Source organism: Ambystoma mexicanum, chromosome 4p, assembly GCF_040938575.1.
Source record: "Ambystoma mexicanum isolate Mex_15411 chromosome 4p, UKY_AmexF1_1, whole genome shotgun sequence".
In the NCBI taxonomy this organism is placed as follows: Eukaryota; Metazoa; Chordata; class Amphibia; order Caudata; family Ambystomatidae; genus Ambystoma; species Ambystoma mexicanum.
In genome coordinates, this window is record NC_090927.1 from 1,136,423,488 (window position 1) to 1,136,448,408 (window position 24,921).

The following is a 24,921-nucleotide window of genomic DNA, read 5'->3' on the forward strand; positions in this document are numbered from 1 at the left end:
ACCTTCTTGAAGGAGCTGATCTATAAAGGGACAATGATGCATTAAGGGAAGGGCAGAACAAAAGTCAATAATAGCACAGCTTACTGTAGACAGAACTGCAGCTTATCCCCATTGAACCGCAATACGTATTCGTCCAAATGCACCACAATACTTACTCATCCAAGTGCTTGATAATTCACTTCTTCGTGTGGTTTGCTACTGTGGCAGCAGATTGCGGACATCGTGATTGAAGCCCTGAAAATGAGTAGGCATGGTTGGATCTGCCGAATGGTGTATTCAGCACCATAAAGCTCCTTCACCTTCTTGCTCATCGGTAGAGGGATTGACCTAGCCATTGCAGGAAGAGCAAAATGGGCAGTAATGGAAATATTTAGACTACAATACCAATGAAATCCATGATCAGTAACTGGATGGCTGTCCCGACAATGTAGCTCGAACACAGTATAACGATCAGCTGTTTACGCATAAGACTGCCTTTAAATGCCACACTAACAGGTCATCATGTCTCGCTCAGTTTGAGGCAGTTTATTGTTTATCTTTCTCCCAGATTCTGAACCCAAAGTATCCTAAACTGAAGTAAATTAAATAGAATCTGACCACGTGGGCAAGTACAACCTGTTCACCCCATTCTAAATCAGCAGGGGGAGAGGCCCCTTGCTATAAGGCACCCTGGTATTGACAGTTCTGTGCTAGCAATGGCAAAGTCCTTTCCTTGGACATAAAATGTTCCATGGTAAAGTTCCATTAAAAAGGTCTACCACTTCAAAGTCCCCCAAGAGCACAATGGCCACCTAACATTGTATTTAATTTTATTCCGAGACATTTGTCCTATCAAAGAACAGGTCAAAAAGAGAAATACACAAGCATAGCTACACCCAATGCAATGCCAACTTAGAGTAAAATGTTGAATAGCTTTTACAGAGCATCAGTAAAACAAGGTCCTATTTCGAACACATCATAAACAATCATAACTTAAAAGAAAATAACGGACGTTATAAAAATATAAGCTCACAATTTATAATTTTTTAAATACATTGTGTCCCTAAATTCTGTCCATAAATTCCATCTTTAAAACCTTCTCAATCACATCCAATAAATATATTTGCAAAGAACTTTCGTATTTATATTCTTGACATAACAAATTGTTGTAGATTATATTTTTAACATAGCCACATTTTCCATAGACAGCTTCCTCCCGGTTAGGGCACGACTAGAGTACAGGTGAAAAGCCCATATGCCAGGAGGCTGATCTGATCAAACAAACACAAGCCCCGGATGAATTGCAATTGCTTAAAGCCATGCAGTTTCAATTCTGGGACTAATGTAACTTGCCTTATAGCCATATATACATTAAAAAAAGGATCAAAAGTATAGTACCGTTTCACACTGAAGAGAGCAGTTGAATTTTACATTTCCTGCATCAGTCCTTCATCCTGCGAAGACGCAACAATTAAATATATAAAATGTAATATAAATAAATGAATGGAGCTAAAGAGTATGAATACAAAAAGAGTAACCTGCTGATCAGTTTACAGTTGGTGTCCTTGAGATGTATAATTTCAGCCAATATTCTGTGTCTACCTTGACCTTGAACGATAGCCTTTGCTCTGTAGCTTGGTGTTTTTTTTGATGATGGCTAAGAATCTAAATGAAAAGAGATAATAAAAATGCAAGTTCTGCACGGTGAAAAAGTGCGCACATATTAATTGCGAGAGTAGCACTGTAAAAGGGGAGGGGGCTCCTTTTAATCGTTACACAAGTCAAACCCAAAATAAAAGTAATTTACAGATAATAGAAATGTAAGGGCACCGGTAAGTATAACCAAACCTGGAGGTAGGCTAAAACGCAGTAAATAGGCCTTGTATCATGCCTTTGCAACCAACGTGTATTAACCTTTATTAATCCGCAACTAAGATGCAGCGGCTGGTAACACATCCAAGGTCCCACCGCCCCAGGATGACATGGTAAGATGCAAAAACAACAGTTGTTATTTTTCGAGGTCACAGATTAGAACCCATGGGTCCCGCCGACAGGCATGGAGAGCATAACCATTAAATAAGTCAAAATAATGTACAAAACGTCATTTTTAGATGTAGTTAAGAGAACCATGGCGGTTTCAAATCACCCCTTAGCACATGTTGCCTGGGAAGAGGGCCAACAAGTTCTTAAAGTGCAACATTTGTATATAACAGTACGTCCGTGTTTCAAGGCTCTGGCAGTGTCATGGAGGAGAGCTCTTCTCACGAGAGATTAGATGAGATGACCGGGGCAGTTGAATAAAGTAGCACTGGTCATCTGAAATGTTTCAATGAATTGCCATTGTGATGTGGGAAGTGGGGGGTTGGACTGTGACATCACATATTCTAATTATGGGCGGTGTGGGAAGGTTTGTGGATCCAATTGTAGAATACAATGTATGTTTTTCTATAAGGGTCTGACGTGCAAACACCAATCAGCTCGGTGTGGGGAGATTTTTGTCATGTTGCAATGTTACTAATGTCATTCAGCTTGACTATTATGAAAGTGTTAGATTTAGGTGCGTTTCTTGGACAACGCCTTCTCGTGTAGTTCTGTTCCCGCGATCTGTTTGAATATAGCTGTCCCAGCTGCGCCTGGGCCCTGAATAAACATACGTTACTTCTTGCCTGCATCCACTCATTTTTTGACTACTTTTGTAATTTCTATTGGTGAGTTCCGAGGCGACCCCCACAAACACATGAAAAGAGGTATGAACTATACAATGTGCTGTTCTGCATTGTACACTGAATGGAGAGAAAGAGATGTGACCAGTACTCCATTGTACCCTTTGTGTACTTGTGAGAAACCTGAAGGTGTCTCCCTGGCTAGTCCCCGGGGGTCTGTCATCCAGGTGGCTAGGACACGGCCATCGCTCTTGGATCCAGTTCCTTGGGGTGGATAAGTGAGGGGGAGATCACCTGGATTGAAGGTCCTTGAGGAGTCGGAGTGGGACACTGATGGGTAAGACACGGTATCCCCTTCTTTTAACACCTTTTCTGCTTCCTCTCACGTAGGACATTGAAAACACTGCCCCAACCCGACACAAACACTTTTGCACAACATGAAAGACAACAGACTAACACCAGAGCCGTTTACTTGACATGTCCCAATACAAGGGTCAGGCAAAATCAGGCAATTGACCAAAATCACACACACCTGACGGCCCTTTCCCTTCCCCACAGGGATAAAAGGTGGAGCAAGAGAGCACAGTACGAGTATGGCAGACCGCACTACGAGGCAACTACTCAGGCCCAGCAGTGCAAGAGAAGGAGAAAGGCAGAGAATATCGAGAGGCTGACAAGGAGAGACACGACCTTGCCCTTTTTGAAGCAGACTCACCAAACCCCTGCAGAATGGATCGTAAGCCCACGGACAATAGCCCAAGTGTATTGCAGCAGATGTCAACAGTACATGGAGCTGATAAGCAGGAGTGAAGGAAACTCCTGCTACCGTGGTACCGGCCTTGACTCCAGATACAAGGAAAGCCAAGCGATTCATCACAGCCAGTGAGTCGAAGGGAACGCCGATAAGAACCGAACTGTGTTGAATGAAAGTCGCAAAGTGGCACATTGAGAAGAGTTCAAAGAACTGTAAAGTGTTAAGGGAATACCAGCTGCAGAGTGGACCGGCACCACTTGGGTGCTGACACGAGAGACTCTGGTTGATCCTATATTGATTGCAATTACAAATACCAGAAGGCTGTAGAAGCGTCACCAAGAAAGGTCAAAGTGGTCATACAGGAGGTCTTGTAAAATCCCTGTACAGTCGAAAGTCTTTGACCGACAAACTGTTGAGAAAGCAAGGGAAGTGAATCCTGCATTGAGAGAAAGCAAGGGAAGTGAATCCACCAATCATTGAAAGCAAAAGGAATTGAGAAATGGCAAGAGTGAAGCCGGTGGAGTGATGCCAGTAAAGAGGGGCCAAGTCTAAAGTCCCAAGCAACAGTGTGTTGACAAATGTGAAACCGGCACAGGGATGTCTACGGAGAACTGTTTAAAAAGACATTAAGCTTTGTGAATGCTAGAAAAGCCATAGTAAACCTGGGGGAGGAAGGCTGAAAGTAAAGAGCGGTTTGAGCCCAGAAGAGGGGGACCCATTGGTGAAGAAGCCTCACCCTAAATGCATAAGGAAACTAACAATAATTTGTTAAATTAACTTTTATTTTGTTATTGTGAATACATCCGGTCCTCGAAGGCAAGAGACTTTCAAGAGAAACTGGACTTGGCCATTGACGGTCCTGATATCTGAAAGCGGGAACTGTCATCTTGTGCTGGGAGAGCTCAAGATTGTGCTGTGCTCCAAGATTCCACCTTATCCTGTGCTAAAAACGTGGGGAAGGGAGACCCAGGCTACCGCATCCTGACATATCACTTGTGAACACTTTTTTCTATTTCCTGAATATTATCCCACACTCATTTTGTATTAGTTGTAAGGATTGGAAATATGTTTTTCTTAAAATGGGCCCTTTTATTTGACACAACGCCACTAGGACTGCCTTATTTTTCATTTGATGGTCGAAGCTTGCTCCCATCTTAGATGTAGGTTTAGATTAGGCGCTTTTTCCACCTGCATTCCGTTCAATAAACACCCTTGAACTGTGATCACTTGTATCCGTCTTTACTGTTGCCACCATGAGTTACTTACATTGCCCAGCAAAACATATGCATCTCCTGTAACCAATGCAAAAGGGGTCCTTGTTGCAGAACATTCCTGCACAGCACAAATTACTATATTTTGGCTCTAGTGGATACCGGACGCATAGTATATCCTGTTCGCTTCAGGCACCGCACCATGGAGAGAATAGTGAGGTGCATGCATTTTTGCCACAAGCCTATCGGCAGCAAGGGCAAAGAAACAAATACAGCACAGGTCGCTCGACTACAATAGGTGTCTCATTCAGACACTGGGTGCCACCCTTACGGACACAACAAGCTCAGTGCACATAACAGACCTAGAAAACTCACACACGCAGACAACCGTTTCACCTGGTTCTGCAAGCATCAACCGATGAGTACCACCTCTATCCTATCCCTCTCGCCCTCACTAAGCAACCAGACCTACTTTGTTACAGAGTCATGTGACCACCTGGAGACCATGCAAATGGCAGTGGTGCACGGTAGAAAACAACATAACATAACATTCAGGGTGAAGATGGCAGCAAAATTCGTTCAAGGCATTCACATTAATAAACTAATAATGAAAGGCTGCATTTTGGTTGATGGTTGCTTTTATGTGTTCAAATGCCTCCAAAGTGTTATTTTGCCTCTGCCCTCTAGACTAATTTTGAGAGCCAGAACCCACTCTACAAAGCTACTTCTAATCGGGTGCATGGACATCTGTTGACTTCTTATTAAGCTATTATGGCAGTTGTTCACTGGGGAAACTCCTATGTGTTAGGGTGGCTACAAAACAGGAAATGACCATTTATTGAAGCAGGTTCAAGAGATTTATTTTGCTGCTGCACCCAAGAAAGCCAGACTCCCCCCCCCCTAACCCCCCATTTTAACTTGCTGAATGCTTTGTTTGGACGCTTCTGCAGGTTTTAAATGTCTGATGGTGGCACATTGAGTGAATGTATCACTGAGGAATGGAAGGCCAACCTGATGATACAGTCCTTCAGAGCACCAAGCGCACACAGTGATGCACACCAAGAACCAAGACTCCCCGGTCAGTCATTCTAATGTCAATGCTCTGAGTAACTGACTTTCAAGGGTAATACATGGCAATGGTGTTGGCACCTGAGCATTGGATGTCCATTTCCGGTGTATGACAGCAATACCTAGAAAGTGAGGTGCCATATGCATTGAGTCCTGTGTACGTTAAGCAATGTATAGCAAATGATTGGACTGTGGAAACTATTGCAACACGTGTGGTACAAGGGTTGATGATGGCACAAACTGGCAAATGCCTATCAAATGACTCTACCGAAGCCAAAAATGTTGGCCTTGACAATTCTTGATTGTTGTTGGTATTGTTCTTTGCAGCTGAAATACATATTTAAAGGTATATAGAGAGTGCTCCTCATAAAGGGTATGCCTAGATCGAACACCCGGGTCCACATAGCATACACTTCAACGTGTTGGACAGATTAATATTGTTGTTTAAAATGACATGTGTGTATTGTTTGCTCCATTCATTCCAAACTGCACAGGGCATTCTTGCATATGCGGGTGGTAAATGGCTCTGGTGACATGCTTACATTGACGAAACATTTTGAAACACAAAACAGAAAAACGTATGCCAAGAGAAAAGGCTCAGCCAGTCCAGTTCACCATCACCAATTGTGATTTTCACCAGTGCAATTTCACAACACTGGAGCAGATTTACAGAAACGTGCCCTTTAGCATGGTGCGTTCAGTTTGCACCCTTTTGCCACAATGCAGTTTATGCAATGTGGCCACTGTCAAAAGAGTGTTCTTATTTCATTTGGAAAACATTGTACTCCAAAGGTTTGCTACTTCAAATCGTTATGACTGTGCCCCCCACAACTGTGTGGGGGACCAACATCACCCTTATAATGCCCGTGTAACCTAATCAAAACTTGAGTTGAAAATAGCTATCTAAACCTATATAATGTTAAGCGTTAATTAACTTCCGCCATATGCAAATGTTGTCCTTTTTTCTAATTACAAAATGCTACATTTTATAGACTCCTGAAAAAGAGCCCTTAATTTGATGATGCAGATACAAGTAATGCTTGATATTATGGAGCCATGTCCAATTTAAATGTAAAATACTAGATGGATGGCTTTCATTGATTTTATTGCAAAGTGAAACAAATGCATGAAGTTGAATACAATTTAAAATAAGAGGCATACCTTCTAGGGAATGTTAGTATATCATTGGATGTTAAAAGCATTTAATGGAAACTGGTTGTGCACAATTTTGAGTGACTTAGTACGCCAGATGCACCATTAAATCCACAGAAGAAGTATTATCATTTGCTATCTTGAGTTCTTCATTACATTAAATCATTAGTCTGTGTGCCTCAAATAGTCACCTAGTTCTTCCAACTATGCCACATCAGAGGACCTCCGAAATCCTCGGCCAGGGCTAAGCCCTGTGGCAGAGCTCCTGAAAATAGGCTTCAGAGTTCTTTATTGGTGTTCCCAGGATGGGAATGGGATACATGCCTATCACTGGTGGAGTTTTAACGCCAGATAAAAGGGTTGTTCATGGTTTACAACAATCTATTCAGAAGGTGAAGGAAGTTGACAAACCATATGACATTGGAGTCTCTATTCTAAAAGGGAAATGGGTTTCATTTTGGATCTCCCATCTACGTATGGACTCATGGCCGCAGCGCCCAGCCTGCTTCTTACCTCAAAACACAGCCTCAGCGATAAAGAGGCCAGCTCACTATTAGTGCCTGTTGGACTTCACATTTCTTGTCCCTAGGATAAAGTGCCCAGCTCACCCATCCCACTTCTGTAGGACTATACTGCCATTAACATGTCTTTAGGGATGTAACGCTCAGCACAATTCTGGGGGTATACAATGCTAAATTCACTTTAGGAGGAATCCAGTGCCCAACTCACTGCTTTAAGGAAATAGTGCCCCTCTCACTTCAACATGAATACAGTGCCCAGCTTACTCGGTAGACATTTCAGGGCTTCTAACTCCTCAGCTCGCTTAGGTTTTACTTTTCCGCTCATGGACATCAGCTCTTTCAGACTAGCCAGCTGGTGTGGTTGTCCATGGTTTCTCTGGCTGGATCTCCTGGCATCTACACTCCTGCTCCTGTTACACCCTTCTTTCTGGGTAATTGCTGCTCAGAAACGAACTCCCATAGGTCATTTTGTTTTATTTTTTTTTGTTTTTTTATTTTTTATAGTTGAATTCAATCAACTTTTCAAAGAGATAAAGTACACAATATGCACACATGACTTTCATTTACAAAAGAAATGAAAACAGTACAAAATAAGCATACATGACTTTCATTTACAAAACGGATAAAAACAAAACGCAGCAATTTGTTTCTTTTAAGATATGTTGTTACATTACTCACTTAAGAAAAGCAAGAAAAGAAAAGAAAAAATCTCTTTGTCCTGCTGGGCATTTTTGACATGCATTTGATGGTATTTCTGCCTTAGTTGTCTTTTTCATGAGCGTCCAGATCTAGGCTTCTTAAAAAGTTAACAGCTGCTATTTGAATTGCCATGTTGTTATATCCTGCCAATGTAGCCCAGCACTCAGACTGGGGGATATTTCCCAGATATTGACAGTGTTTGCTAAATACAATTTGTCTTTTAGTTCGTAGCAAGCTACACTCTGTAAACAGGTGGACAAGAGTCTCACGCTTATTGATATCTTTGCAAAACCGGCATACATTTTGTTGTGGGTTCACTATGCCACATCGTGCCCTCATGTCCAGTGTTAACCATAGATTAAAGCGAAGACGAAGTATATCACCTCGAAATTTTGGAGACGGACAGCGGATCAAATACTTTGGCAGAGTGCTCGGTTTTTTTAGAGGAAATCATGCAATATCACCATCACGGTACCTTAAACATAGATCACACGTATTAATCCAGTCAGTTTGGTAAATTTTTGACTTGGCTTTATCAGGATTAGATAACAACATATTAATGGTGATTTCTGCTTTTGCTAGTGTCGAATAGATTTTTTCTAGCCAGTTGGAAATATAACTGGAATGTTTTGCTGAGAAAAGATACTGCGAAAGAATTTTGAGCAAAGTGTTATCAATCGTGGACAACAGACATTTTCTAAAGAGAGGACACAGGCGCCAGCTATATTGGGCTTCGGGAGAGAGTAGACCAAGTTCGTATCTCATCCACGAAATTGGGGTACATTGAGGAAGATGCAATATTGTACGCCAGAATTTTGCTTCCCATTGCGAGAATTTAAATGCCAAATTTGTTGAAAGGTTTAAAGTCTGTATAACAAGATAGGGACAATTTTGTTTGTCCAAAGATGCCGTGCAGGTAAGACTGAGAACTTACCATATTTATGCATAATAATAGGGGCCTGTGAGATGGCAGACACTAACTTAGACTCAACTCTCGCGACCTGCCCATGCGCTCCTTGATGTCCTTTGAAGATTGTCTCCAGATAACAATAGTTTGGAACTACACCAATCGGAGTGACACCAATTGTCCAGATAAATGACAGGGGTCCAGAACGTTTAGGAGAATATTGCACGATCTGGGTTTTGGTTGGGTTAATACTTAATTCATTAAGTTTTACAAAATCTTGGAACACACCAAATAACCGTTGTAATCCGACCTGGGTCCTCGAGATGAGGACCATGTCATCGGCATACATAAGGGACTGTATTTGCTGGTCCTTCAATTTAGGAGAATCTGATAGAACTTTCGACAGTGCTAATTTTACATCATATATGAAGTAATTAAACACCTCTGATGCTAATGAGCAACCCTGTTTTAGGCCCCGGTATGTTGGTATTTTTTCAGATAGGAGAACATCTAAAGTAATGCGTATTTGGACAGATGTAGCATTATGTAGTGAGTGAATAATGTCAAATAGTGTTGACGGACAATTATCTCTAGCAAGCTTCTGTAGTAGTAAAAGTCTACTCACTGAATCGAAGGCTGCATTTAAATCGATGAAGGCAAAGAATGCTTGTTGCTTACTCTCATGGCATTGGGCCTTTATTGCATTGAGGGTTAGAAGGTTAATATTAGTACCCATGCCGGCCATGAACCCTGTCTAATTAGTATCACGATGATGATTAAATCTTGTCCAACAATTGAATTTGCACAAAACCAGTTTAGTAAAAATTTTGCCTGGGGCATCTAGTAGCGCGATGGGACGATAATTTCCAGCGACAGACCGATCACCCTTCTTGAATATTGGAATTATTATGGACAACTTCCAAGATGGTGGAATAGAGCGTGTGTTTAGAATGTCCCGGAAAATTATGAAAATAATATGAGCCCATTTAAAGGATGTTTTTTGAACATATAATTTAAGAGTCCATCTGGGCCCTCAGCTCTCGAGGAGCTAGATTTCTCAATAATATCATAAATTGCTTCTTCTGAAGCTTCTAGTGCCCAGGAGGATGTTGCCAATGGTTGTTACTTGGAATTTACGTATTGGGAGTCAGCATACAAATTAGTAAAATGCATGACACACGCTCGCTCAGCAACTCCATTTAATTGTGCATCGGCTTGATAATAGCAGTTATGATTATTCAAAAGCGTCACATACCCGCTGAGTTTTTATTGCGCATGGCATGGGCCATTGCTTCGCTATCTTTCTGAAACAGAATGGACTTAGAATAGGTCATTTATAGACCATGTCCTCCTGCTGCCCATGCTTCATTGCCTGGTATTGGTCAGTGTTTCTTCTGCGCTATTTTGACCTCAATAAAATGCCTAACCACTTCCTCTCCATGTAGATCTCACCTGCAGATCCTCTATGCCTCTCAGAGGCTTTAAAAACTCTGGCAGTCATATCTGGTTCAGGCAGATGCCCTGTTGTCCCTGTTAGGATCCACAGGGGTTCTCTGTTGTCGCCTTGCTCTCGCCTCCTTGGTGGTCCCTGCTCCTCTGACCTCCCCTGCAGGCCACTGCCTTCTGGGTGGGTCCAATGTGACATACAGGACCTCACAATGAAGGGCAGCAGGCAGCAAGAGACAATGGCTAAACTCCAGCTCCAGCTCTGCTGCCGATTTAAATATGGTCCTGTCAGGGTCCCACCTGGTTTATGGGACTCCATGGTCTAGACTCTGACACATTCATCTTTTGGGCAATACCCCAATGTCTGGGTTCTCAGCTGCAGATATCTCTAAGGGTCCCTGTTGGCATTTTGAGCACCACAATGTAGGGTAGAAAAGGGTGTGATAAGTAAGTCTTTGCACAATTTCCCAAAGATCCACGATTCCAATTTTTCTGTTTGTTCTGCCTCCCCTTTTCCAGACATAGGTTCCCTTATGACAACCTTCTGTGAGTTACTAGATGCAGGAGGGTGGATATGGAACACTATGGTAGCCGACCCCAAAGTTTGTCTGATCTGATGTGAAAAGGTGGGTGAGGGCTAGGAGTGGAGGTCTGCCATTTCCATCCTTGACCATCACTAAGTATCACAGAACACAGAATTATGGCCCAAAGCCCGAGGTAGACCCGCCTATTTTTTTCGGGCAACAGAGCCTCCCACACACCTTGCATTGGGGTTAGGTCCCTGACTTGATCGCTTCACAGACAGAATCCGTACTTCTGGCACAGTGTGCAGTCTTTGTTTCTTCCAAATGTTTTGGATTCCTCAACTTTTTGGTGACACCAATCTGTGCACCTCAAATCCATATATTGCTATCACAGCCTTTCGATTAGATGAGCCCACCGCACATAGTTCATAAAGCTCAGGTCTTGCTCACATCCGGTGCAGTATGGTGTGCCAACGGTGTCAATACTCTCCCCCATGTTGTTCAAAATGTACCTGGAACCACTGCAAGATCTAGTTGCCACACAGTTGTTCCTACGCATAAATATGAAGATGACACTTGGTTATAGCTGCAGGTACCATTAAGCGGCAAGTTACACCATCTCAACGGATGCCTTGTGGAGAATGAAGGTTGGATGGGAAATCATTTTTGAAAAACCAAAAGCTCAGGCTAAACCATGAGGGGTGTGTTTGCTGCCTTTCCTTTCTGAGATTTCCATATCTGGCACCACTTTCTAGATTTCGGGGAGTTTGGTTCTTTCTGGCCTCTGTCAGGCTGCCTAGATAGCCAGAAGGTTCGATCAGATCAAGCCATTCTTGAAGGTACACACTGGCTCCATTTGTATGGTGGAGCTAAATTAAAATTGCAAACAAAGGCTATCCATTCTGCACCAAAGACTATTTATTTATTTATTTATTTATTTATTTATGTTTTTATTTTGGCATTTATAAAGCGCACGAAACCCAGAGCCATCTAGGGCGCTTGTTACATAAGGTTGTTGGTTACATTGGTTATCTGTTGTCATGAGGTACAGTGGTTACATGTTACATTTTTGGTTGAAGGTTACACTAGTTACATGTTGTCTTAAAGTTACAGTAATTGCATGTTAAATTAGGTTGCTTTATAAATCAGTTACAGTAGTTACATATTGTCTGAGGTTGCAATAGTTACATGTTATCATAAAGATACAGTAGTTGCAAGTTAAATTAGGTTGCTTTATAGAACAGTTACAGTGGTTACATATTTTTTTTTCATATAGCATTCATTGCAGTTTAGATACTATTGGTGGCTATTTACATATCTAGCTTTAAAAATAGAGATATCATTGGTGCTTCATAGTCCAGAGATGATCCAGTTGGAAGCCCCTAGGCTTTGGCCATCATCAAATTTAAAGGTGTCTTTTCAGGTTATGCAGTGTCTGTTTGTCATTGCAAAAAAATAGTATTGCTTCAAAAATCAACGAACATATAGTTATCATTGCAATCACTTGGTTTAGTCCTTCTAGGAGTTTCCTTCCATTCATTTTTACAATTTTTCTTTATTTTGATGTTTTTGGTCGATTATTTATTTAAATCTTACAATGTGGATTTGGATTATATCGCTATTTCTTGATTACAATGTTTCTGTTTTTAGAGCGCTCTGGTGCATTCTTTCATGTCACGGTTGTCCTAGGTAATGAATCTAAAAAAATAAAATAAGACAAAAATATCAGTCCAACCTGAAGTTACTGTGCTTTTGGCCCTATTGCAATGAACAAATAATTGATTTCAGACGGAAGATCGCTGCTCTTCAAATAAAAACAAACACACTTTGCTGTGCCATTTTGCTTATAGACCTCTTTCGAGATGAAGACGTGCTTCCGGTTTTATTAATCGCATTTAATTCCCATTGTGCTTCTAATTAGCAAACATGCCTTTCATATTCATTTCGTTGGGGATCTTGGGCTGCATCTGTTTACCATTTTTTGATCCAGAGTTTACAGTTAAAAAGGAGATGAACAAAAGAAGGTTATATTATGTGGGTCACTCGGGAAATAAAAGATTCAACTCTGAAAATGTATTTCTGGCCTTTCCACGGATGCTTCAGTTGTTTTTTTCATTGGGAACTGTATTATTGTGGCCCACATATGCAAGAAGGGAGCAGCGGCGCACACTTATTATTGAGTTAGCTGGTAGGCCGTGTTTGGGTGCTGCACTTTTAGCGCCTACACCTTAGGCCTAGGTCTCTTAGGCATGTCCTGTTGCAGGACACAGCAAACTATTTGTTCACGGCGTGTGCAGGTAAAGTACAGATCCATGTACTGAGCTGCTAGTATTTGCTTAAATATGTCTCCTGAAGCACTGCATTTTTGGTTGCTTCAGGTGAAAATATGTTTAAATAAACTGCACTATTTAGGTGCACAGGTCCCTGTGCCCTGGTGGCCACAGCCAACAGTGTGCGCCAAAAAAAGAGACCCATGCCCAAGGTGGCGTGCCGAAACGGCAGAGCCGATAGCACTCCGGCTTTGGGAATAGGTACCCTCACAGGACGGTTTCTCAACCCCTGCCTCTATTAAAATCTTTGGCAAATAACTATTTGCGCCATTGAACTGCTTATTTTGTGTTGAATGCAAATCAATATGTGAAACATGCTGCTGAATTCTTTCAGTGTGCAGTGGCAGCTGCTGACAATCACTTTGATGTGTATGTGGCAATTATGTACTCAGTGTCTGGGGTCCCTACACTTCTATTTTGAGCTTTAGGAGTTGATAGCAACCACTGGCATGGTCCTGAAGAGATTCAATATCGAGAGCCAAATAGACGCTGACAGGGCTAGTTGGTGGTCAATTCCTGTCCAGCATCACTGACGAACCCTTCATCCTGTCAGACATAAATTGAAATGTATTTATGTTTGGTTGGAACTCAATCATCTGGCTCTGATTTCAGACAAAAGCAATCTTCCTCCTTAGGACCTCCTGCTCCTCTATGGATACCTAAAACAGGACCCTTGTCAAATCTGCCTTCAGGCTGTGCCTGCGATTTAATAACAAGCTCTCATTACAGCATAAAATTAACAAAACCTAAAACTATCGCTTCCTTCCATCTGCCCTACCAACCATCAATCTTCCTATACCATGGCCAATATTCCCACCCACCCAATTCGACTAAGTCAAGTCCACATCTGATTTCCTCACCCAATCTCCCCAAAATTCTAAGCGATCCTGAACAAGACTGATAGGTTCATCCTCATGCTCTGTGACTCAAGGAGACAGATAATGGGCCTCATTACACTGATGGCGGTAAGGGTTTACCGGTACCGGTAAAATACTGGTACCGGTAAATCCTTACTGCCTTACTACGAGGTCCCTTTGCGGGTTGGGGGATTTAACGCCTGCTTTTTGCAGGCGTCAAAAACCAACCCGCAAAGGGACCCAGGGAGCTAATTACGGTACCGCAATTTGCGGTACCGTAATTAGCGCCTTCCCCATTCCCATTGAGCCCTATGGGCCAAAAATGGGAATGGGGAAGGGCAATGGTGGAAGGGGGAATTACCGCCCCGCCAACCTTGGAATGGGGCTGTAATTCCCCTTTCCGCCAAGGCGGTGCCGGTATTTTACCGGTATGAACCATGGCGCTAATAGCGCCATGGTTCTCCGACATCCGTGTAATGAGGCCCAATGTGTCCAGCTAGAGTGTCTAATCAACCATTGGACCCAGCTGCATTCCAGTGGCAAAGGTGGTGCATGATTTGAGAGCAGGTAGCGGCTGATTGCAAATGATTGGCCTGTACCCTGTAAGGGGTCCAGCAATCTCCTATTGGGTGCACACGTGATGAGTGTAGCCCACTGTGAACACCCACAATGCAAAATACCCATAACAGTGAATGAAGTGTCATTCCTTCCACATTCCACAAGTGCCAAAGGAACACCGAAACATCAGTGGACTGAAAAAGAATGCAACGTGCAACAAACTCTAACTCCAGTGGCTAATGTGCAGAGGTGAATGAGCTGTCACCACAGTCAACACACACATTAAACAAGTAGAACATGTGGCAATACACATGAACATGTGATTTTACAGCCCCAATCACAATAATTACATATCTCACACATCACAACAACCAACCCTGTATGCACACCATTGCACACACACACCAAAATAATCACTCCAACAACACCAACACACTGACACTAAACACACAGTTACCCTGCACAAGGAATGCAATCAGATAAACAGCCATTGCCACCCAAGCCGTCCCATGGCCCCCCCAATCCTACATGTGAAATGCATGTGCACATGCCAAAGTCGATTAAAAGAATACAAACATGTCAAGCCCTAAAAAAACACACATCAACAAACACAGATCAAAATATTCACCAATGGAGTACAAACCCAACCATGCCATGTGACTATCACACACACATCCACACCTTGTACACAATTGAACAACTTCCTGTATTTCTAACCACACAAGTAGGCAAGCATTACATGTGCATGACAGACCTGTCAAAAACTCCAATCCAAAAGCACTTCACCTCCCCACATCTACAAGAGCTCATCCATGTACATCCAGCACGGATGCAACATCCATCACACACAAAGAGCAGGTGCACCCCCAGCAAACATCACAGTAACAACATGGCACACACAGTGAGGCCCCAACCCACATGACTGCCCTTGGACACATGCACTTGTAGAACATGGAAAAAGTTAAAGTGCACATGGACAAATAGACTGCAAGTATATTTGTCCATGTGTGTTATGAAGGACATGAAAACTTGTATTTAAACTATTTGCACATAAACAATGGGAATAGAAAAATGTCCAAGGATAATAAAAGTAAAAATTAAACCTAACACTAAGAAACTATGTACAGTGGCAGCGGGCTAGTCTGATGGGATGTCAGCTAGGGCTTCCACCAGTGCCAATTCACCTCCCTACTTTCCTGGTGGGCTGCAGGGAGTCCATAAATTCTACCTCTACCTCCTCTGCTGCCCTGAAGGACTCCTCAGTATGTCAGCACACCCTCTTGACCTTCACACATCTTTCTCAGCCCTGGCCCTTTCGAATAGCCACATCTCTTGCCCGTCGCCTCTCCACCTCTTGCTGCCTCACAAAACGCACCCTGGTCAACACCAGATTTGCCAGCTGGATCCAGACCCCTTACCTCATATCTTGCACCTGTGTGCTGCTTTGCCTCCTCTGGGTGGCAATGCCCTGCAATATGCGCCTCCTCACAACCACCATCTGCTGCTGCCTGGGAGTGAGGGCCTTATGGCTGAACTCCCTCTGACCAGATGTCAGTCGTCATTGAGGGACTACTACACCTGCATTGCCCTGAAGTGCCTGCTGTTCCTCCATTGCGATTTCCGATTTGGGCTCCTGGGCAGGCTCAGTGACCACCTCTGCTGCCAATGTAGTGACTTCCACATCAACCAGGGACACAGGCACATCCAGATAGGGCATTGGTGGGACTGGTGCACAGGGGGCCATGGTGGGAGGTAGCATGGAAGCTAGAGTGGAGTTAACTGGGCCACAGAGGAGGAAGTGTTGAAGGGGGCTATTGCCGTGCCAGCCTAGAGAGACCACAAAAGAGTCACCAACTGGGCCAGCAAGGCTCATGATGCCGTACAAGATCCATGCGAGAAACCTGTACGACATCACAAATAGCTGCCGTCCACCTGGGAATACCTGCCAGCAGGGGCTGCACTACAGCTTGAATGGCCTCATCGGCCGCCAGTGGGGATCGGTCTGGGTGGACGCATCCCAGAAGGTGGTCACTGCTACAGTAGATGGCCCAGGGACATGAGGTTGTGCAGAACCCTCCACAGTGGACTGCCCATCCTCATGTCCCTGGGCACTGGGTGCAGCCTGAACACCCTCTTCGATGCACCCACCTAACCCCTTGGGCTGGGCTGCAATGGCCCCCTTATCACCTCCACCCCCATCACCCCAGAAACCCCCATAGAGTCCTCCGCCCTAGTGGCCCATGTGTGATAGCACCCTGCCACACCGCTGCTGAGGAGTCGCCCATGACAATCACCTCCTGCGACTTGCCCTCATCTACCTCACTGATGGAACTGGTGCTCCCCCAGCCACATCGCTTTCGGAAGAGAAGGTGTAAATTGGGCGTGGCTGTGGTATGCACCTGGCTCTAAAGGCCCTGTCCCTGCTCCTCTGCTCCACAGCACTGCGTCTGCCCTCCTTGCTAGCTGCAGCAACTGTGGAAAAGGGTACAAAGAACATAGACATCTGTCAACAGTGACAATGCATGTATCACATACACAGCATTAATAGTAGCACATACTCAGCATTCAGTATGAGTCAATCATCAACGGCCACACATAAACATGCCCATGCAATCAGCATGAATAATGACACACAAGTGTAGGCCCAACAATGATTTACAACATAGTACATTCACGTGGGGCCACATATGCATTTCAACAAATCATTACACGTCACTACACCAATGCGAAAGTGACCCAAGATGAACCTGCAGGCAGGTCCATGGGATATGCACCTGGGCACATGTCTCAGTACCACTTTTGAATGTGTCCCGAAATCACCTTTTCAGCATGCATAGACATACAGTGTAGGAAAGGATACAAATAGGACGGCCACAAGGAGTCACGCAACGGACAGGGAAACTTGATAGCCATGGCCTACACAGTGGCACAGAATTGTGGGACCATAATGTGCACAACTGGGTCCATGCTATTGACGCCCCAGAGCAGTACCCTCCTGAGAGTCTCTGGTAGCCCGACAGCATTATGGAGCCCCACTAGCACCTCCCTGGAACACCAACCAGACCATGTGACCCGCCTGGCCCTTCACATGCTGGCCTTGCCTAGCCAGTCCCACAGCAGACATGCCTGTAGTAACACACCTACTCTGGTGCCCCAGTACCAGCACAGGGGAGTCGGTGTGCTCTATTTCTAGCTAGATTGAGAACAGAGCCATTGTGCCACCAGATGACCCCTTGAATAACTTGCCTAGTTCCAAGCTCTACCAGGTTAGTGCGGACCTTATTCCTTGCATATCTAATGTACAGAAGAGCGTCAGTATTAAGACCTATCTTTATTTCCACAGCCTGGCCCAATCCTGGTGGTATTCCATTCTCTTTCATTTTAACTACACCTTTGTTTGTGTTTATTTGAACAAACAGAGGGGTGTATCAAAAGGAAGGTCACCCTCATTGAGGAGACCCTGCCTTTTAGGCTTGGGTTTGCAAGAGTACCAAATAGAACAATGGTTTCATCATCTTCATCCTTGTTTGTTAGACGGGAAATCATATCGTGCCTCCTTTATTGTATATATTGACATAAACCCAGTCGCTCTGAGAAGAAATCCGGGTTGCAAGGTTCTGACCTTAGATCGATTCAGCCGCCATTTTAGATTCATCCGCCATTTTGATTCTCACTCCAAAGTCACCCTGTGTTCTAAGATGGTGGACAGTGTTCTTCTGTTTGTAACATGGCCGTCTTGACCTCTGTATGCAAGTTAATGCTTAAACTGCCCGTAGGCCAAATGTTAGGGTCATGTAATGAGACCTTGTCCTTCGTTGGATCGAGGATTACCTGTGCCAACGTAACTGATCTGTGAGCATATATTAAGCATGATGTTGTGTAAATACTAAACGAGAACACTTGTTGAACTGCATTGTATTAAAATATGTCCTAAGGCTTATGTTAGATCCGAGAATATACTATTGCTATTGTGATTTGTTGAACATGTAAACTGAAGGTGATCCATATGCATATAGCTGGGTGAGTCAGAGGTGAACTCGGCACAAACCCTAGATTGGGAATTATTAACGTACAGAGGGGCTGAACATCATGTTACAAAACTGTATAAAAGAGCAAATATTCTGGTGTACAGCCCCACTCAATTCACACACCGAACAGGGCTGGTATTCGCTGTGTTGTACTGAGGGCCAGATAGCTATCTGTTCTTTGTCCTTTGAAAACTGTTCAGTACTTTGAATAACGATCTGTGTATCTTTATAGCCCGCGTTTGGTGTATTTCCTTTTGAGGGTACTCAGCCTCGATATTTTCTTATGCTTTTACAGATGGCGCCCGAATAGGGACCCTCAAGATTGATGCCAGCTCGTTGAAGGTTGATGCCACTATCGGACCGGGATCGGACATGTGAAGGGGGCCCCTTTCCTGAATGAGAAGCGACACCTCAGCAGCGCTGCACGGCCCGATCCCTGGACGGTGAGCGCGCGGTCCGAGTCACCTTTGTTTGTTAGAAAATTTGTATCCGATCGGACCTCCTTAGGATTTGATCAGGTGAGTTGTGACCCAATTCTTAAGTATCCTGATCATTTGTTTTGGCGCATTGCACTCGCAAGTTCAATTATTGACCAGGTAACACCAGTATTCTGATATGCCTGGGAAATTGTCTGCCTGCTTCAGGGCGTTATTCCGCAAGGACAGACAATCTTTGGAATTTGGCCAACCGGCACCAATGGAGGGGTCGCCGGCGTGTACTATGTACTGTAAGCACGGCATTGGTAGTTTAGTATTTAATGATATTTGGCACAGACAAACTAGACATGCTTCCGAACTTCAGTGGCCAATCAATGGTAGTTTTGAAATCCCTCATATTGAATACTTAGAATCTATATTATTGAAGAAAAAGGCTAGACCTGCAGCATTTGACGTCTTGCAGAATTGGAAGAAAGAAGCTTTACAGCAGCTCAACAGTAGAGAAAAGCATGCGCTTCGTCATATGACAAACGCCGAAAAAGCATTGTATGACCAAAATAAACAGTGTGAGTCGGCTAGGAATATGGATAGGGATTTCTCACTTGGTTGCCAGAAAATCTAACCTTCTAAAGACTTCCATGAGTCTGACGAACTTATCGATAAACTGTTAAATGAACAAAGGCCTGGTGCCACTGCGCCACCTCTGTATGTTCCTCTTCCTGCTGTTATTCCTCCTCCTGCTCCTCCTCCTCTTCCTGTCGTTCCTCCTGCTGTTCCTCTCCCTCCAGTTGTTGTTCCTCCTTTTGTCGTTGCTCCTCCACCTGCTCCTCCACCTTTGCCTGCTGTACCAGTAATACCACCTCCATTCCCAGATGTTCAAAATGTGCCTACTCTTCCTCTTCCAAGTGGTTCTACACTGCTTGTAGTAGATCGGGGAGCGGGATCGAGGGTTGTCACTCGTAATACTGTGGCCCTCCTTACGACCCCGGCGGTAAGTAATGGACATTACCGGCATGGCGCAACTAACGTGTCCGTGCTGGCCTGAAACCATTAAAAGCGGTAAATTATGACCTCTCTGGCACAAGTATTGCGCCATGCCGGTAATGTAATCTGCGCCATGCCGTTAACGTCCCAAAAACTTCACCTACCGGCATCGTATGCCGTGCAAGCTGCACCACCGCCACCCAACCCACCGATATTAGCAATCACCGCAAATAGCGGTGACCGCTATTAGCAGTGACCGTAAAGAAGCGGATCCGGAAGTTACGCCATCGCACCGGAACGGGAAAGAGCCCGGCGGCCATCTTTAAAAACACAATCTATTGCAATCCTCCACAACCAGTGCACATCTGACCCCGAGACCCGCCACAAACCTTCACCCACATCCACCCATCGTCAGAATGCCGAAAGTTGTCAAAAAATCTTGTGATCGGCTGCGGCAGGAGCACTTCAGTAGGGAAGAGCTCACCATGTTGGCGGAAACCCTACAGGAAAACGCAGCCATCGTATTCTCCACTGAAATGACCAGACCGGCAATAGCACGGAAGAAGGCCATATGGGACCTAGTCGCACAGCGGGTCAGTGCAGTAGGAACAACACCCCGCACCACAAAACAGTGCTGGAAAAGGTGGGACGACCTTCGGCTCCGTGTAAGGAGCATACTGTCTGTCAACAGAAACCTGTAAGAAGATTCAATTCAACACTACAGCTAAGTCAATGCCTAGTCTGGGATACTGAATGGAAACCCTTATTGATATATCTTTATGTCCAGTTCATGAGTTCTGGATGACTACCCCTATATAACACCCCTCTCTTAGAATCCCCCTGACCCCACTGAGCCAAGAAGTAGTTCTGTTTTGCAAGTTTAAAAGGTTTATTTGAGAAATAAGACAAAATATAGATACCACGCTTTTATAATAAATTAATAATCGATATCGCCCTTATAAATATAATGTTAATCAACAATGGGTAATCTGACACTAGCACACTTCTTTATAATCAATGAGGAGTGGGTGTAGGATGGATAAGGCAGCAAAAATACTTTTATGATTTCAAGGGAAAAGCAATGAGGAATAAAATGCAGTACAGAAATACTTGATATGATTTTAGAAAAAGATAAGATAATCACTTTTTCTCTGGCAATTCACCCCCCTCCCCTATGCAATGTAAGAAATGGAAGGAGATGGAAAGAGGAGCACACAGTTCTCAGGAATGCAATCAAATACAATACGAAATTCAGTTCCCCCCCAGCAAGCTTAGAGGAAACTGGTATGAGTTTTAAAACACAGGCCCAAGTGCTTTGAATGTGGTAGCAATGAAGTGAGAAATATGCTGAAAATGCTTTTAATTCCCTTTAGGAGTTTCAGGGTGAGTGAGAGATACTTGGGATTAGTTCAGGCTCACTTTAGCAATGATTCAGAGATGGTGATTAAGAGGCAAACGAAATTTTAGCAAGGAAAGAAATGACTGCTGATGGTTACACGTGGCTGGATTTTTAACCAAATCGCAAATCGCGGTAAAATTCGCGAGTGCGTGAATCGTGATTGCGGACATATTGTAAGGAGAGGGAAGTCGGTTCTAAGCTTGTTGGAAAGCTTAGATCCTAAGCTTTCAGAGGAAAGTTAAACCAGGTTCGTAGCCCAAACGGTTCCAGAGATATGAACGATTTTGTAAAGGTCGTTTTTTCGGATTTAAAGTAAACTCGAAATGACAGGTGACAGCTTTGCAGCTGCAGAATTGACAAGTGACAGTGGTGCAACTTTACAAAATGACAAGTGACAACTTCTAGGAGGCAGTTCTGGTTAGATTAAAATAGTTTGGATTAGATTATTTTAAACTAAGAGCTTATTTCTGTCTGACAATCTGACCTAAGTACTCACAATATATTTTGGAAGGACTGGACCTCGTCACGGATCTGATCAATCAGGCTAGCGGCACTTCACAGCGATCTGGTCTCTCGGTCTGCGGTTCTGCACGGTCTGGTCTGGTCTGGCACTGGTGTGGTCTGTCCGGATACAGTGGTCTCTGCACGGCTCCTGGATCTCTGCACTGGGCCTAGCAAAAGTTCTTGGCAAGGGATTCAAGCAGCTCGCCCGGCTGTGAGTAGCTTGCAATGATTTGAGGCCTGCTGCAGAGAACTCAGCTTGTGGTTTTAGGCCTCTGATTTAGGTTCTAAAGTATAAGTTCTAGGTTCTGGAACATGTAGCTGGAGTCAGTCTGGAACTGGTATCTTCTGGATGTTGTGTGGTCCGGCAAAACGCTCCACAGCAACTGGATTTGAATGTCCTCTCTAGCCTCCAGTGGCTCTTTTTATGTCTTTTGAAAGTGGGTGTGTGCGCAGCATCACTAAGCCAGCCCCTCTCTCAACTGATCATTGGTCAAGCTTTTCTCTCTTCCTTGATAGGGGAAAGGAAATGTGAGTCATGGTGATGCTGTTTTATGGCCTGCAGAAAGGACACTCCGCTGTCAAATTACACATAAATCTATATTTGACCCAAATACATATTGCACAGATACACAGTTGTTTAAAATTACATGCACCCATCACATATCACATGAGGTATACTCTGTTCAAACTCTGCTCTTCCTGGGGGCTTGCATTCAGAAATGGCAACATTTTGCGCTTTTTAGTAGCTTTCCCCATATCGGATTTTTCTCCAAATTTATACAATTGTGTGCAAGGCATGTGGGCATTTAGATAAGGAAGTGTCAGATTTCTAACCTGCATACATTTAGAGTAACAACCTCTTTTCTGCTCGTAAACCCCCAGGTTACCACCGGGTCCTAAAACCTCTTAAAATGTGGGCAGAAAAATCACAAGAATGATGGTATCATTTAGATAATTTTGACAAGTCCGCACCATGAGTTATACATCTTTCTTAAAATCATATTCTGGCCAACAGGGGTGTGTCTTCCCAGGTCACATGGTTGAGAAACCAGTTTGCCCACTTTCTTTAAGCTTAGCCTGTTCTCAGAGGGGGCTGCCCCTCCCCGTTTCTGCCAAGAGGAAGCCACTTTTACGACGCCCCCAATATAACATTTGCCTGAGTCCAGGACAGGCCTTTGTTCACCTCCCTGTAGTCCCCAGCTGCTCCACCCCTAATCTAATCAGAGAGGTGACAACTCCTTTTGGCAAGGGGAAGAGTGGCTGAGCAGGTTTTAACTCCTGTGAGGTTAGATGTCAGGCAGAATTCAGTTCCATTAAGCCAGGTTTCAGCTAAAATGTCACTTTTTATTCCACAGTTTAAGTCAATACAATTTTTACATATGCAGCTAGAATGCTGATTCTAAGTTCAAAACTATGACATTTTAACAGTTACAAACTATGTGACACTCAAAAGTAGGTCACTCAGTTAATTTAAACATTTCGATTTTGGTGGTTTTAATCCAGTTTCAGTTAGGCTGCTGACATGCATAGCTCAGCCAGTTTTGTTATGAACATTGTTTTGGGCTCTTCATCTTCCCAGATTTTGTATGCACACATACTTCATTCTGCCAGATGTCCGCTGGTGTTCAGTGAAATTTTTGGATGTGTTGCAATGTTTGAAAATAGGCATTTTGAGTTGGCATTCAGAGAAACCAAAGGTAATTTTAAAGCGTTTTTGAGCTAACAGGCGCTGCTGTTTTACCTTTGGCACCCATTCCACTCATGGCACCCTGGCCCATCATGCTCGCACTGGTGGGTGGCAAGTTAGGCAGCCATTTTGGTGCACGCACAAACTGCGTGGTTCTCCTGGATTCTGGCGCACATGTGGGCTTTTTGGCCATCTTGGATTTTCTAAGCCCACAGCACCAAATGTTGCAGCATGATAGCTCAAACGTGGGTCAGGACACCCAACAAGGCCCCGCCACGCGACTGCACTATGAATTTGAGTCGATGGGGAGTCGAGTGCATAGAAGGTTTTGACCCACGCACTGGTATGTCCGCATAATCTTCTTCCAATTCTGCAAATGGCACAGTTCAGCATCTTTTCCTCCCTCCAGTCGATCAATCAGTTATCCTTGCTGGTCCTGATGGGAGGATTGGGCTGTACCCTGTGTTAAGAAAGGAAGAAGGCAATGAATATGGCAAGGGAAATGTGCACGGAATCGCACAGTGATCAACTTTGAATCTAACAACGTGCATACAATACCCAAGACTCGTGTATGCTAAAACCCAGGAGTGCAAATAGAGTGAAACAATTATACCAATATATGAAAAGGGTTGTGGGGTAAGCACTTAGAACCTCCTTATGACTGAAAGGAAAGACGGCAAACTCCTTACCCACTATGCTATTACAGATACTGACAGCGCTAAGCCCACGTAGAGGGCAAGCAAGGACAGGATCTGTGAGCTGACACTCTGGATGATCCTGAATAAGGAACTTAGAAACAGTACTCACGAGGACCGGAAAGACCACTTGAATGTCAGTAAATTCACGAACCCAGTAGATCAAACAGGGACCCAGAAGGCTATAACAGCAATGGGTGGAGGATTCATAAGACCCAAGTCAAGGGGCAAGTAGGAATTGTGATTATAGAATAGTGAGGAAAATAAAAGGCATTCATACAGGGACTAGTTACAACAGCACCCCACACCTAATAAACAATGGGAAATAAATGCAGAAGTGCAATGGAAAACATGGAATGGATCCCAATAGAAAGTAAGGATCAGGAGCGGGGAAAATGATATCACAAAAGGAAACCTTTCCCACCCATCCAAGGAGAAAAGGCAGGAAGCTAAATCTAAAAAGGGAAAGACTAATGCATCAAGTTTTTCAGTAGCAAAGGACAGCATCTAAGAAACAG